Genomic DNA, 13,133 nt, shown 5'->3' on the forward strand with positions numbered 1-13,133 from the left:
CAGTCCTGTGAAAGAATTAAAGAACCAAATGTCAAAAAACACCATTTCAATTTATTCAATTAGAATTCGGTGTCAACAATCTTGAGAAGATACTCCCTTGGCGCACTGAAATTGATAGTCCTACGTTCAAACTATGACCGTGAATGACTGCTCTCACTTAAGCAACACAATGTACTGTCCCTAATCATGATTATTATAAAAATGCACACAAGTGCATCTCAATTAAAATTATTGGCAGTAAGCAAGCCAAGCAATTTTTAGTGGGTTTAAATCATTGTTAATTGTGACGCAAAATTTATGTTGCTTTCATACTTATCTTCATCAATATAAGTTCAACGAGATGTACATATGTAAAATGAATCCTTCTATAAATAAGTGGCAACTTTTGTTGATTTAATTATGGCTAATTTAAGTAAGCGCATTCGATGGGACAGGATTTTAAGATTGAGATCTTATCTGACGTGCACATGTATGTTCATAGATACTTAAAGAACAATAGATTTGATCTGAAAACATTATTTACATTGCTCCCATTTAAAATGTAAATAGACGCCAGTTGCAAGAATTCGATCTTTAATTAAAATTGGGAGCAACTCAATCCGATCTGCATAGAAAAAAGTTGAATTTCGTAATCTTAAATATAATGATCGATTGAATTTTTTGGCGGTATCTTATTGGAATTTGTTGTTTGTCGTCTTTTCTACGCAGTTAAATATGATTGTAAATGGAAATTCGTCTGCTTTCGCGATGTTTTTGACTTCCCTAGGTTTATATATGTCATTAGAATGTCCTCGATTCGTGTCTTATTCCACTTGTTACTTGAACTCAATCTATCGCATCCACTTAGCGCACATCACGTTACGTAAAGTTCACTTTGGATCGAATTAATTGAAAATAGATTGAACTAATTTCGTTGTAGACCAATTTTACTAGTCCACCTACCATAGGCCAGGGACAGAGACCGCATATCCTAAATAAAAAGACAAATTGTAATCAGGAACCCATTTTTTATAGCAACAGCAGATAAAATTTGTAATTTGGTTAATAGCTGGCAAAGAATGGAGGAACCGATGTTTAAAAATATAATACTAGTCTGTTGATATTCGATATTCTTCACCTGGGTCAGTAAGGGTATGTAGAGGATTCATCAAAGTATGGTACAACAGATTTGTACATTGAGAAAGAACTGAAAATGATAGCAAAGATGGAATATTGCCTTCCACCTATCACCAAAAAAGACAGTCTGGGAAAAAGATGAGAATCCTCTGGGAAATCAGCAGGCGCCTAAGAGGAAAAAGGCATATCAATAGTTCCAAAAAACTAAACCGAAAGTACGGAAAGGAGAAAGTAGGTCCCCCGAGTACGAGCTTTGGCAATCGAATTGCCAAGATATAAGGGAAACGAAAATGGTGGATGGATCAAGGTAGTTAGCAAAAAGAGAAAGATGAAAGCGAAAATGTGCATTCACCAAAGCTAACCCCGACCTGAAAGATCTAGACGAAAATGTCAGCAATATTAGAAGGACCCACAAGTGTGACCTCATGTTTGAGCTGAAAAATCCAGCTTAGAAAAAACTGATGTCATTTGAATGCAAATTAGGAGCTCACTTGGGGAGAATGTGACAGTACGGATCCAAAAGCAAGAGGTCTGCATACAGTGCAAAGATCTCAAGAAAATGAGGTTTATTCAAATAAAACTCACTCATTGCAGGGTCGCCCGGGATTTACTCGAGGAGACCACCTACGAATTTGAGGTGGAAACTGCCTTCATTAGAAACTGTCACGATGGCGTATGGGTTACAGATTCGACTGGTGGAGCAGCGATATGGGCATACGGTCGACAAACCATACAAGGTACCGCGAACCAGACAGCCGGTGGCTTTGTGTGGGCGAAAATAAAACGGGTATATGTGTACAGCTGTTCCGCCCTAACAAGTCTAACACTATCCGAATTCGAGGAGATGCTTAACAATCCTGTTCTCAACGCATGAGATCATAGTCCAAAGGTGGTTGTCCGTGATTTCAATGCTTGGGCCTCAAGTGGGGTAGCAGAGAAGCAAATGCAAGGGAGACAGTTTATTAGGTATTTTTGTGAAGTTGGATATAATTCTAGCCAGCGAAGGTGATAAAACACTGTTCTGTAAGTAGAGTCTGCTTCACTGGTAGACCTAATGTTTGTCAGCCCAGCACTGGTGGGTGGTATGTCCTTGTGCGTCAGCGAGGAGTACACCCACAGCGATCACCAGGCGAGCTATGAGCTACGATTGGCGCGATAGTGCAAAGAACCATCAAGCCCAAGTCTTCAAAAGCTTTGAATTAACAGACGTTAATAGAGGTGTGGTTACACCAACCTAATAAAGCAGCCGCTGTCCATGTGGCCTAATGCATCGCCAGAGCATGTGATGCATCCATGCCTAGGAGGTGATTCTTCCTTAGTAAAATACCTAACTGGGGGGAAGGGGGTGGAATATTAAAATGGCCAGACTTTAATCAGCCTCCCACTGAGCCAGAAGGCAGTAGATAGAATCGATCAGGGCAAAAGGAGCGCGACTATAAGGATGTCCGCAAAATCCACAAGCTTACTATCCAACGGAAGAAGTGTGAATGCTTTAAAGAGCTCTATTTGGAAGCGGACGTAAACCAGTGAGGGAGCGTCTATATCTCAGCAGATCACTTACCCTACCTTCTTGTTGAAAATCATCCAAGAGTTATTGCCCCAGCAAGAGGAGGGCACTGACAATTTCCAGCGACCTCTAAATGTAACCGCCAACCTAAATACCGCCAGTCGTCAGAGACTAGCTGCAGCAAATCTGCAGCAGAATAGGAGACGCAAAGCCCCCGGTCTAGATCACATATCCACTAGGGCCCTTAAGGTTGCCGTAAAATCCAGACCTAATATGTTGAGTTGTTCGAAGTGTGTATGTCCGAGGGGATATTAGTTAGTACTACTATCTAGCGCTATGTTTTGGACAATGTAGGGAAAATGCTAGAGTCATTAATCTTAAATAGATTATTCCCAGTTGTTGAAAACCAAGGAGGACTTTCACATCGATAGTATAGGTTCTGTAAAGCCGGATCAACCATTGATATCATCAATTTGGCTACTAGCTTGGCCGAAGATGCAATTCACGGAACGGGTAGTATCAGCAAATATTCCATTGTAGTGAAGTTGAGAAATGCATTCAATTCGGCCAATTGAAACCTAATACAAGAATCTTTGGCGAAGATTGGTGTTCCAGTCAAGCTCGCAGCTATTGTCAACAGCTGTTTACAAGAACAGAAACTTTGATATGACGCTAATGACGGACCCAAGGAGCACGTTGTTTCCGCGGGTGTCCCACAAGGCTCCGTACTGCGGCTGTACAAAGGTGTTTCAGTCGTCTGGTTCCGGAGTTCCTGGTAGCGCTGATTGCAGTCGCAGCAGATCTCGAAAATGATGGATTGACTAGAGAATTCTAGTGCGACACTTGCATAGGGGAAAAAACGGAAGCGGTCTTCATCACCAAGCGCATAAGAGAAACTATGCCCGTATTCAAATTGGGAATCATATCATCACTTCCAAGTCTGCCATCAAATACTTGGGAGTGATGATAGACCCTTCTGACAGCCTTTTATCTTCCACCTAGCCTTCTAACAATATTTTTCCTCTATTTGTGAGTCTTTGCTGGATATCTATGGCAAATTCCACCGCCTCCCCTCCCCTCCTCACTCCCTAGCACATTGAACCACATTTAGGTATTATATATTGGGCGGTGTTAGCTTACTTTGACTAGGTCTCCTTCTGTTTACCCGCGGTGATCGTAACCGCTCCTTTCTCACCTCTTCTGCTTTTCGCAGATTACTTTAGATCGTTGCGGTCATGGAACTGATCGCGTCCCAATCTTCCTCGCAAGGTACCATCCTTCGGATAAAATTTTCCGGTGATCCCATTTTATCTAGAATTTCCTCTAAATTCTTTCACAAGCAACGGGCATTGGAAGAATGCCGGAACCCCACGGTTGCAGGTCGATCGCACTACGGTTTGATATCACTTGGTTCGCGTGTGACACTGTTTGAACGGCCGTTCTTTCCTCCTCCTATGACCTGTCATAGAGGACTCTAATGGCTCTCACCATATTTTTAATAGCTTGGTGCTCGTTGTGCTTGTCTTTGGTAAACTCGAGCTGCTCAACAATTTTTGCTCCAAGCTGCATGAAGGGTAGTTCTGTCAGATTAGGGCTCTGTTCTTTATGAACCTTTCCCGAATCGCCCTTTTTAAACATTGTTTTTGCCGTCTTTGTGATTGTTGGAAATTCGAGAATTGAAGACCTCTTCCTGAATGGTTCAATCCACTGATTTTGGAGTATTTCCTGCAGTTGCCATTCTTGAACAGATGTGGTGGGTGTCGAAACCGCCTTCGTAAGCCAGTTATTTCCATTCAGTCCATCATTTGTCACTTCGTTATTGGTGTTCTTGGTATGGTTTGTTTCACTTCAACATCTCATTCTCCAAATCTAAATTACTTGTAGTATTTGGTGCCAGGGTGGCAAAATTGTCCACCACCGAGGCACTGCAATAGAGGGATATCCACAGCTCGGAGTCCGCCGGTTCACTTCCAAAAGCCGGCGAGGCTGGGGTTCGAAGCACTTGCTCCGTAATTTTACTCCTCATTTTTCCTTGTTAGTTTTATTTCCTGAATATCCTTCCCATAGTCATTTATGTCCAGGTCGCAATCACACATACGCAGAATGAGTTATGTGAGGTATCAAAAGAAAAAACTCAATCAGTACTTCTTTCTTATATTGGGTGAAACGCGGTAGAATGAGGAGTCAAAAAGTGATACAAAATCTTGGCCTCGGAATACATCCGATTAAGATATCTGTTCAAATAAAGTTATTAATAGCATATTACCGTATTTTAGAAACTCGTATGTCCTTGGGTCCGCACCTGCGCCAGTTCAAGCCTTGTTTGACTAAATTGGTGTGTATGGTGATCAGATGTGATTGGGATCTAAGCAGGAGAACTGTGGAACTTTATGTGGGACTCTTCTTCGCATGGTCTACGTACGGGTCCCCTATGTTGTATGATTTTGCGATGACGGCACAGGGCAGGAAACTGTTCTACGCTTGTCAGCGAGTGGTGTTGCTTGCGTGTCTTCCTGTATGTCGTAGGGCCTCGACCGACATCATGCAGGTCTTGTTAGGTGTTCCTCCTCTTGATCTGCAGGCAGTCCAGCGTGCTACGGCCTACAAGATCAGAAGGGGCGTACCTTTGCTGCAAACAGACTTTGTAAGTGTGGATCAGGTGGAGGGTCTAGGATCACTTGCGGTCAAAAGGGTTTTAGTGCAACTGAAATCGGGGAAGCAATAAATCAAATCAAATCGGGAAAAGCTATAGGACCTGACGACATTGCATTTGTGCTCTGGGAAGCGAAGAGCTGGGACCCAACGTGACTCAATGAATTCTTCAGTCGGGTTATTGAGGAAGGTAGACCCTCATCTGAGCGGCAAGAAAGTACCAATACTTAGTGCCAGAAGAACTCGTGCGCTTGGTTTGACTGCTCTACCATGATCCGAAAAGTAAAGTTCGAAGTGTGGCGGTGTATCAAAGTCGCTTCATGTTTTTGTTGGTGTTCATCAAGGAAGCACCCTCTCTCCACTTATTTTTGTTGTGTCCGCCCTGTCGCTCTCTATGGTTCTGAGTGTTGGCCGACTATAAAAGACAATGAACGGCGTCTTGCGATAATAGAGTTGGAGATGTTGCGTTGGACTAGTGGCGTGACACGTTTTGATCACATCCGAAATGAAGATATCCGTGATCGATATGGGGTTGCTTCGATTGTGGCAAAATTGCGAGAAAGGCGTCTTCGATGGTATGGTTACGTATTTCGCGCTAATGAGGATTCACTTGTCACTTGTCTGAACACCGGAGTCGATGGTAAGCGACCAAATGGCCGGCCAAAACAACGGTGGCTTGCAACGCTGGATGGCTAGGTACTAGGCAGATCACTACGATCCGAGCCCGCTTGTGAACGGAACAAAGGCTGAAGAAAAAGGAGAAAATGAAAATTGGTTGAAGGTTCATGTACTTCCATACTATTCATACTGTCTTACTGTTAGTTTCAATGATTCTTATAACTCTGAACGAGCATGGTTACAGCATGGCTCCTTAAATGGTCTGATGCAAAGGCTGAAGGCTGGTCGGCTATTCCCCTCTATAGTCAAATGATATTCCTTCAGCTTCTTTTATAAAATTCGTTTTTGGCGCTGAACCTGTTTCTTTTGTATGCGTGTATGTATATCTAAAGCGCTAGGAAAATAACAAGTGAAAGGTAATAGCTTTATTTGAATTACCGGATTTTTCTAGACTTCAGCTCTTAAAAAACTATCAGAGGAAAAGTTAATTCCTAGAAATTATTTATCTCTTACATACATTGCAAACGTTCACTCAATTTCTTAGAAAGCCCCTCTGACAGCCGTCGAAATACGTTAAAATTTCAGAATCAAAATTTGAACTCTAAAAACATTAAACCTGAAACACATGTTATAGGAAGAAAAGCAAATCGAAGAGATGCCAGGGGAAAGGACCACAACTTTCTGACGTTAATTTCGAAAAAAATAAAGATTTTTATAAATGCACAAGTTTACCTTGGTGAAAAGCAACCTTCAACCTTGATGATTTTGCTAATTTGTGTCTGTTCAACGCTTTTCAATACTTTCGATTTCCAACAATAAATGTTTATCATATTTTTCCTCCGAATTCCGGGGATTTTTTCTAAACATTCAATATTATTTCATAAACAATTTGGACACGTGTTTCATTCTTTTTCATTCTAAAGAAAAAATCTGCCACCGTAAAGAAGATTGATTTATTTACTCAATTATGTATGCTGTTTCCAAATGTATTGTGCATTAGTAGCATTTGAAAATGGTTTGTATGTATGTAGCTGGGAAAATTGTTTAGAGTCAATGTTACATCATGGGAAAACGAAAATGTGAATGTACATGTGTAGATGTTGACGACAGAGGGAAACTCGACCGAAATTCCTTATGAAATAGCGACAAAAAGGAATATCTCAAGTTTGCTCGTTTTTACCGTAGTTGCCAGTAAAAGAAGGAAAAACAAAGAAACGAAACATATGTATTATTGTTAAAAATAACATTAAACACCAAGCCAACGACAATGGATGGTTTGATGCTGCGTCGCGTTTATGTCACAGCTCCTTCATCCTCAAGCTGAAAGAGATATATAAGTGGAAGGAAATTAAAGATACAGCCAATGAACATTTTGTTTGTACAAATGCAACATTACTTTATATGTTGTTTGTTATATCAACAATTATGGATTTTGGTAAAATTTCAACGTTTAACGAATAAAGCAAGTTGAAAATGGAAAATAGGCAATTCCCCCTCTTTTTTAAGGTCTTATATACGTGAATTTTACTCGCTAAAATATCCCCTTACTTCCATCCTTTTCCCCGGAAAATCATGCAAAACATTACGTGACGACCTTCTAGCTACTCTTCCTTTTGTGTATAGACTGCATTCCTTCCACCTTTAGCCTATATTGAATGCACCCCACCACGTAGTCAACTGCGTTCAAGTTCATTTGGCACGCAAGCATCTCCCCAATTAGCCTTTTCGGTGCTAGCGTCCCTCAATATTTCCAGAGTTTTCCTTTCCTCCGTAAATCTAGAAAAATTAAAGAAGATACGCCCGACGTTTCTAAAACAGTTCAGTGAGCTATTTAGTTTAAACCAATAAAGGTATTCCTGGCATCTGCCATGCTCCGTGAGAAATTACATGAGATTTTAGTTTATCTCACCTCCCTTCTTTGCCTGTTGACCCTAATGATCGGGATACTTTTCTGCCCGTTCGGATCCTGCTCAACGATTCCTCCTTTTAACATTTTTCAGGTACTGATCAGAGAAAAAACCAGGCCCATCAGAAATGCGCACCATCTCATCAGTCTGAATGTCGATTGGTATAATTTTGGCTATCTCGTAAGCCGCGTTAGCAAAAACAGTTCTGAAGCCACATTACACTCTAAAGCCGGTTCTCAGGCAGGAGTACTTACTAATACAGATCCTCAAAATGACGGAGTATACAGTTTACCACTCTAATTACAGCCCACGGGTGCATTGCTGGCCATCCACATTTAGCATGCTGACATTGGGCGACTTAGTACAAGATTGTTGAAAATGCTTGTTGAAGTTCAGCTTAGCGGGATCAAGGTGTGGCATATCCCGACGACTTTGCGATTTGCTGCCAGGGGAGTTTCTCTCCGTTAATAGTGAAATCATAAAGGGTGCGTAGGGAGAGGTGTGTGGTTTGGGCTGCAAGATGAGGACTCGCCATGAATCTAACCAAAACAGAGCTAATTATACGTACCACCCAGGCAAGGGTACCCAAATTTCACCTGGACAAAAAAAGCCTGTATAGACGCCTGTACGCCTTGATAAGGAATTTGGATCTTCAACGAAGGACAATTGCCTCGATATCCCAACTTACATTTCTATTATGTAGTGGTCTGGGTTAAACAAGAAATACAACAGAACCCAGCTTATGTTAATTGAATTCAAAGAACCACGCATACAAGTACTAAGGGGTCTACAGTCCTGCGCGGTGCACCTCTTTCCAATAGGCCGCATTAAATACGCTGTAGGGTGCAGCACTGTCAGACCACGTGAATCTGAATTTTGGACAGCGAAGTCCTATGACCATAGCAACATCTGAGACGGAATACCTGGGACGCCACACGCAAGCCGGTCTTCAAAGCGAATTTTGTTGCGGCCTTCCCAATCATAGCGACGTGGAAAGTCGGCGATGTATTTCAAGATTTTGGGGCAGTATATTTCGCCAATGGATCAAAAATGATTTGTGGAGTCGGTAGGGGAACTTTCTCGGATACGCATAGGTAACTGAATGGTATTGTCATCCAGGATTAGCCAATGTATATCAAGCGAAGGTAGCGATCTTGAAAGCTTGTCGATGGCTGGAGAATGATATAGAGTACAACGCTGGAGAATTTTGTGGAAATCGTTATAGTCAAGGTGGGCGAAAGTTGCCTCTTTCTCTTAAATTAACAACAACTTTAGTCATTATAAGAAAATCGCCTCTGCAAAACACCTACTAGTGAAATATTGAATTGGCTTTGATCAGCTCACCACCACCCTGGACGAACAGTTCAGAGGGCAGTAGGTAGGGTCAATCAGGACAAAAATAGCAAGCTTATTAAGACTCCAGCGTAAACCACAAGCTCGTTATTCAGCGTAGCACGACAGAATGTTTTAAGGAGCTCTGGACATTATTCGTAGGGGCACGTCCATAGAAACATGACAGGGCGACAGAAGCCATTCATCTCCAAAGATCACGTAACTTATCCCCTTGCTGGAAAGCATGCAAGCGGTTTTCCACCATGAAGAAAGGATCACGGACACTTTACCTGACAACATTTGCTTGACCGAAAATTAGACGAAAAAGTACTAGTAGATACGTGTCGTAGTGGTCCTAAACGTGAGAAATACATTCAATTCAACCAATTTTAGCTTAAAAACCCCTGCTATTGTCGATATATACTTAGCAGGAAGAAGACTATGGTAAAACATCGACGATGGACCTAAGGAATATGATGACACTGCGAGCGTCCAACAAACCTCCGTAAAGACCCATCATTGTGGAACATCGTATATAACATCGGATTCATGAGAAAGCTACAGTGATGGGTTATACTGACAAAATAGCACTGGTTTGGAAGATGCTGAATTATACTCATACGATGTAATCAGTGCTGTAAGGGATTGATTAGAGGCTTGTCAGTGAAACAGAAAATCAAAGCGGTCTTCATCACCAAATTCCGTAAGAGAAATACGTTCATCATCATTCTCATAACATATTTGGGAGTGATAACAGATACTCAGCTTAGTTTTCAGCTGCACATGCAATATGCTTGTTGAAAGTATTCACGGCGAATAATGTAGTGCGGCAGCGTCGAAACTGTGATGGAGTCCCAGAGGGTCCAGAGTGCCTATTTCTCAACTATCTGAGATTCTTGGTAGAGGAGATAAACTTAGGGGAACCTCTAGGTGAGGTGGGATAAGGAAGGAAGAAATGAAGCATTGTGCAATCTTAATATTTATTTTAGGTTGGAATCGATCATGAAACTAACAGATTGCAGCACCATACTTTCTTTTTGATTGGTTCCATAAAAAAATGTCACAACCTTTGTTAGCTAGTTTTGGACATTACTTTACTACACTGATGACATCACTTGCTCTCTCATCAGGTCATTGACTTTGGCCCAATCGATTTGGATTTGGAAAGAGAGGAAAGGAGATTTGGACGGAAGGCAAATACCAACAAAACCTGGGTTTTCAGTCTGACGGCTCAACGGGCTCTCCTTATCTACATTAACGGGCGAAGCACTGAAGGCGTCGATCAATTAGTATGTCCAGGAAGCATGGTTTCTGGAAACGGTGGCACCGAACTGGAGGTGTCCAACGCATTAACAGCGCTAGATCCGCTTTCGCTGCCTGGCTAAAATCTAGAAATGCAGTTATCTCAACACCAAAATCAATTTTTCTGTGCTAGTGTTCTCTGTGTATGGCTTATGGGAGTATCACATGGAAAGTGAACTCCACTGTTACCCGAAAGCTCCAAGCTTTCGTCAATACCTGTGTGCGTCATGTCATCGGAGTACGCTGGCCGGACACTATCTCAAACAAAGAACTTACTGGCCTGCCACTCACTCGGATGCACTGTTATCGAAAGGCAGAAATGGTAGTAGATAGGTCACACTTTAAGAAGGGGCGACAATTGCCTATTTTAATGTAGAATGGATGTTCCTACCATTTCCAGATAATACAGACTGGTAAGAGTAAGAGCAATGCTGACATCATGCCTCCTAGTGTAGTGTCCCGGTCTTAAAATAAAGTGGCCTGACATACTTCAAGACCTAGTTCCAAAATGGATTGTTACACCGTTGATAACCATTATTATGGAATAGGAGTAATTATTTTGTAGGCTTGTGGGCCGGCAATCAGCAAAATTCGAATTTGCTCTTTGTTCGGAGGCGGACTGATTTACTACAATACTGCGCCTTCGTCTATGGTTTATATTTGGACTCTAGAAGCTGCGAATCATTAAGAGCTACGGCATAAAAAATACCGAGAATGTTTGCTCGAGCTTCAGCGCCATTCTAGGGTTGAATGAAGTAAGTTGGTGGAACTCTGGGAAACACCCTTGTCCTTCTTGCGGCTCTGTACTATTAGACGCTGAAAAGCTTGACGATGCTACGGATAATTTCGTCATTAGACTTATGCTTACGGGGACAGTAAAACACGCCCTCATTAACTAAGATGAAAACAGGTTTCGGAAAGGATATGGAATGCATGATTTCAATAGCGCAGTGTTAAGCACCAACGGAAAATTTCGAACCAGAGTAGAGAGAGGAGGATTTCTATAAGCAGCTGAATAGATTCCAGGAGAGGCATTACGATCATGACCGGTGAACTAAATGCCAATGTGTGCTCCGCCAACATTTTGTTCAGACATATGAAGAAACACGGTCCTGGTAAGAGTAATGATAAAGGTAGGGGGTTTGTGAATCTCTGCAACTTCTACTGCCTCTTCATAGACGATACAGTATTCGAGCGCAAAGCCCTCCATAACGTTAGTTGGATCTGAATAGACCGGCATTGTATACCTAATCAAATCGACCACAATACGATCTGCAGTAGATACAAGAGTTTTCTCCTTGGTGTATGTAACAAGAAAAGTGCATTTAATCGAGATGATCACCTGGAGATTGCTCGTCAAACAGTAATTTGCTCGGAAATATTGGGGAATATTGGCTAACATTGGGTCACCATCCGTTATGGGTTACATCCCGATAGGGCCCCGTAATATCTGACTTGCTTTGGAAATTTGAAAGCTGATCAACGAGCACGCTGTAAGTGAGATCGAATGTGATGTATCTGTCCTCCCGGACCGCAGCAAGTCTCAGGAAGTGCAACATAACATGCGCCCTGATAAAAGAGAATGTGTCATTGTGCTGGTCAGGAAGGGAGCAGCTGTCGCAAATAATAATGAATTCAGGACAGTATATTGTATCACGAAAGAACTTGCAGCTGGTCTTAAGCGTATCAATCGTTCAGTGACGTTAACGGTAGCTTTCTTATTCATGAATACCTGAAAAATAGAAGGAACATTTCACCACCGCCTCCGATCCTTAACATCCGCTTTCAGATCATTGTGGACCTTTGTGTGGAATTCAAATCGTAAATTTCGAGACATTCTTTGAGAGAGTATGCAGAGAGTATATCGGAAAGTGGCTTTCCATAAAAACTTATTGCTAAAATTTCCGGCGCTGTCCATTTTAAGAGGAATTTGGAGTCAAAAGCGGAATTAGTCGGGATCGCATTTCCCGCGGATAGTATTTCTTCTTGTCACTGACAACGTTCACATGCATTTTCCCAAATACTTCAATTATGTGGAAGGTATCTACCTGCTCTCGCAATTTTAGTCTCTAAATTTGGGAAATGGAGTAAAGAAGTTTATTAAAACAAGTTCGGTATTTCGGGAATCAGTTTTGGTCTCTTCAGTCCTTTTTTCTTTCTTGCCTTTTTTTCCAGAAGCAACAATTTTGACGAAGGGCACAACTGGTTCCCGAAACACCACATTTATTTTACTTACTTCAGAGCCAAAAAAGGAAAAATCGTCTTCAATTTCAGGACTATGTGTTTCGAAACAACTTTTCCGGACCCAAAAAAAATGCGAGGCATCGATCCATTCAATTCACAATTTCGATAAGTTTCGCCTCATTTCCAATATGATTCCTCAAGTTGTATACATCTTCCAAAATCCAGCTCTTTGATGACGCTACGTCTTAGGTGTTGATTTATATTTCGGAAAATACTTTTCTATGTATATTATTAGAAAACAACACTAGTCGACTCTATTTACTTGGCTTGCATCCTATCTTTGGGCTATTTACTTGCCGTTTTTAGATTGCTGCGCGAAATGGCCACTTCGTGGATGAATATTATCACTTGAAACTGTAAGTAAATACTACACATTAGATGAACATCTTCCCTAGATCTGCCTTTGAGAGCTCACGGAAACTGTAATTAGAAATAGACAATAAGTAGAAACGTAT

At 41.6% G+C, this 13,133-nt stretch overlaps 1 long non-coding RNA gene across 1 annotated transcript; it reads right to left on the reverse strand.

Moving 5' to 3' along the window:
- Positions 1-6,872: 6,872 nt before the first annotated feature.
- LOC119649684 lies at positions 6,873-13,043 on the reverse strand. The gene is made up of 3 exons (XR_005249175.1): positions 12,972-13,043; positions 12,671-12,897; positions 6,873-7,213 (listed from the first exon to the last, which is right to left on the reverse strand). It is a non-coding gene; the product is annotated as an uncharacterized LOC119649684 (long non-coding RNA).
- Between the last annotated feature and the right edge of the window lie 90 nt (positions 13,044-13,133).

The sequence above is a fragment of the Hermetia illucens genome, chromosome 2 (genome assembly GCF_905115235.1).
Source record: "Hermetia illucens chromosome 2, iHerIll2.2.curated.20191125, whole genome shotgun sequence".
NCBI classification, from domain to species: domain Eukaryota; kingdom Metazoa; phylum Arthropoda; class Insecta; order Diptera; family Stratiomyidae; genus Hermetia; species Hermetia illucens.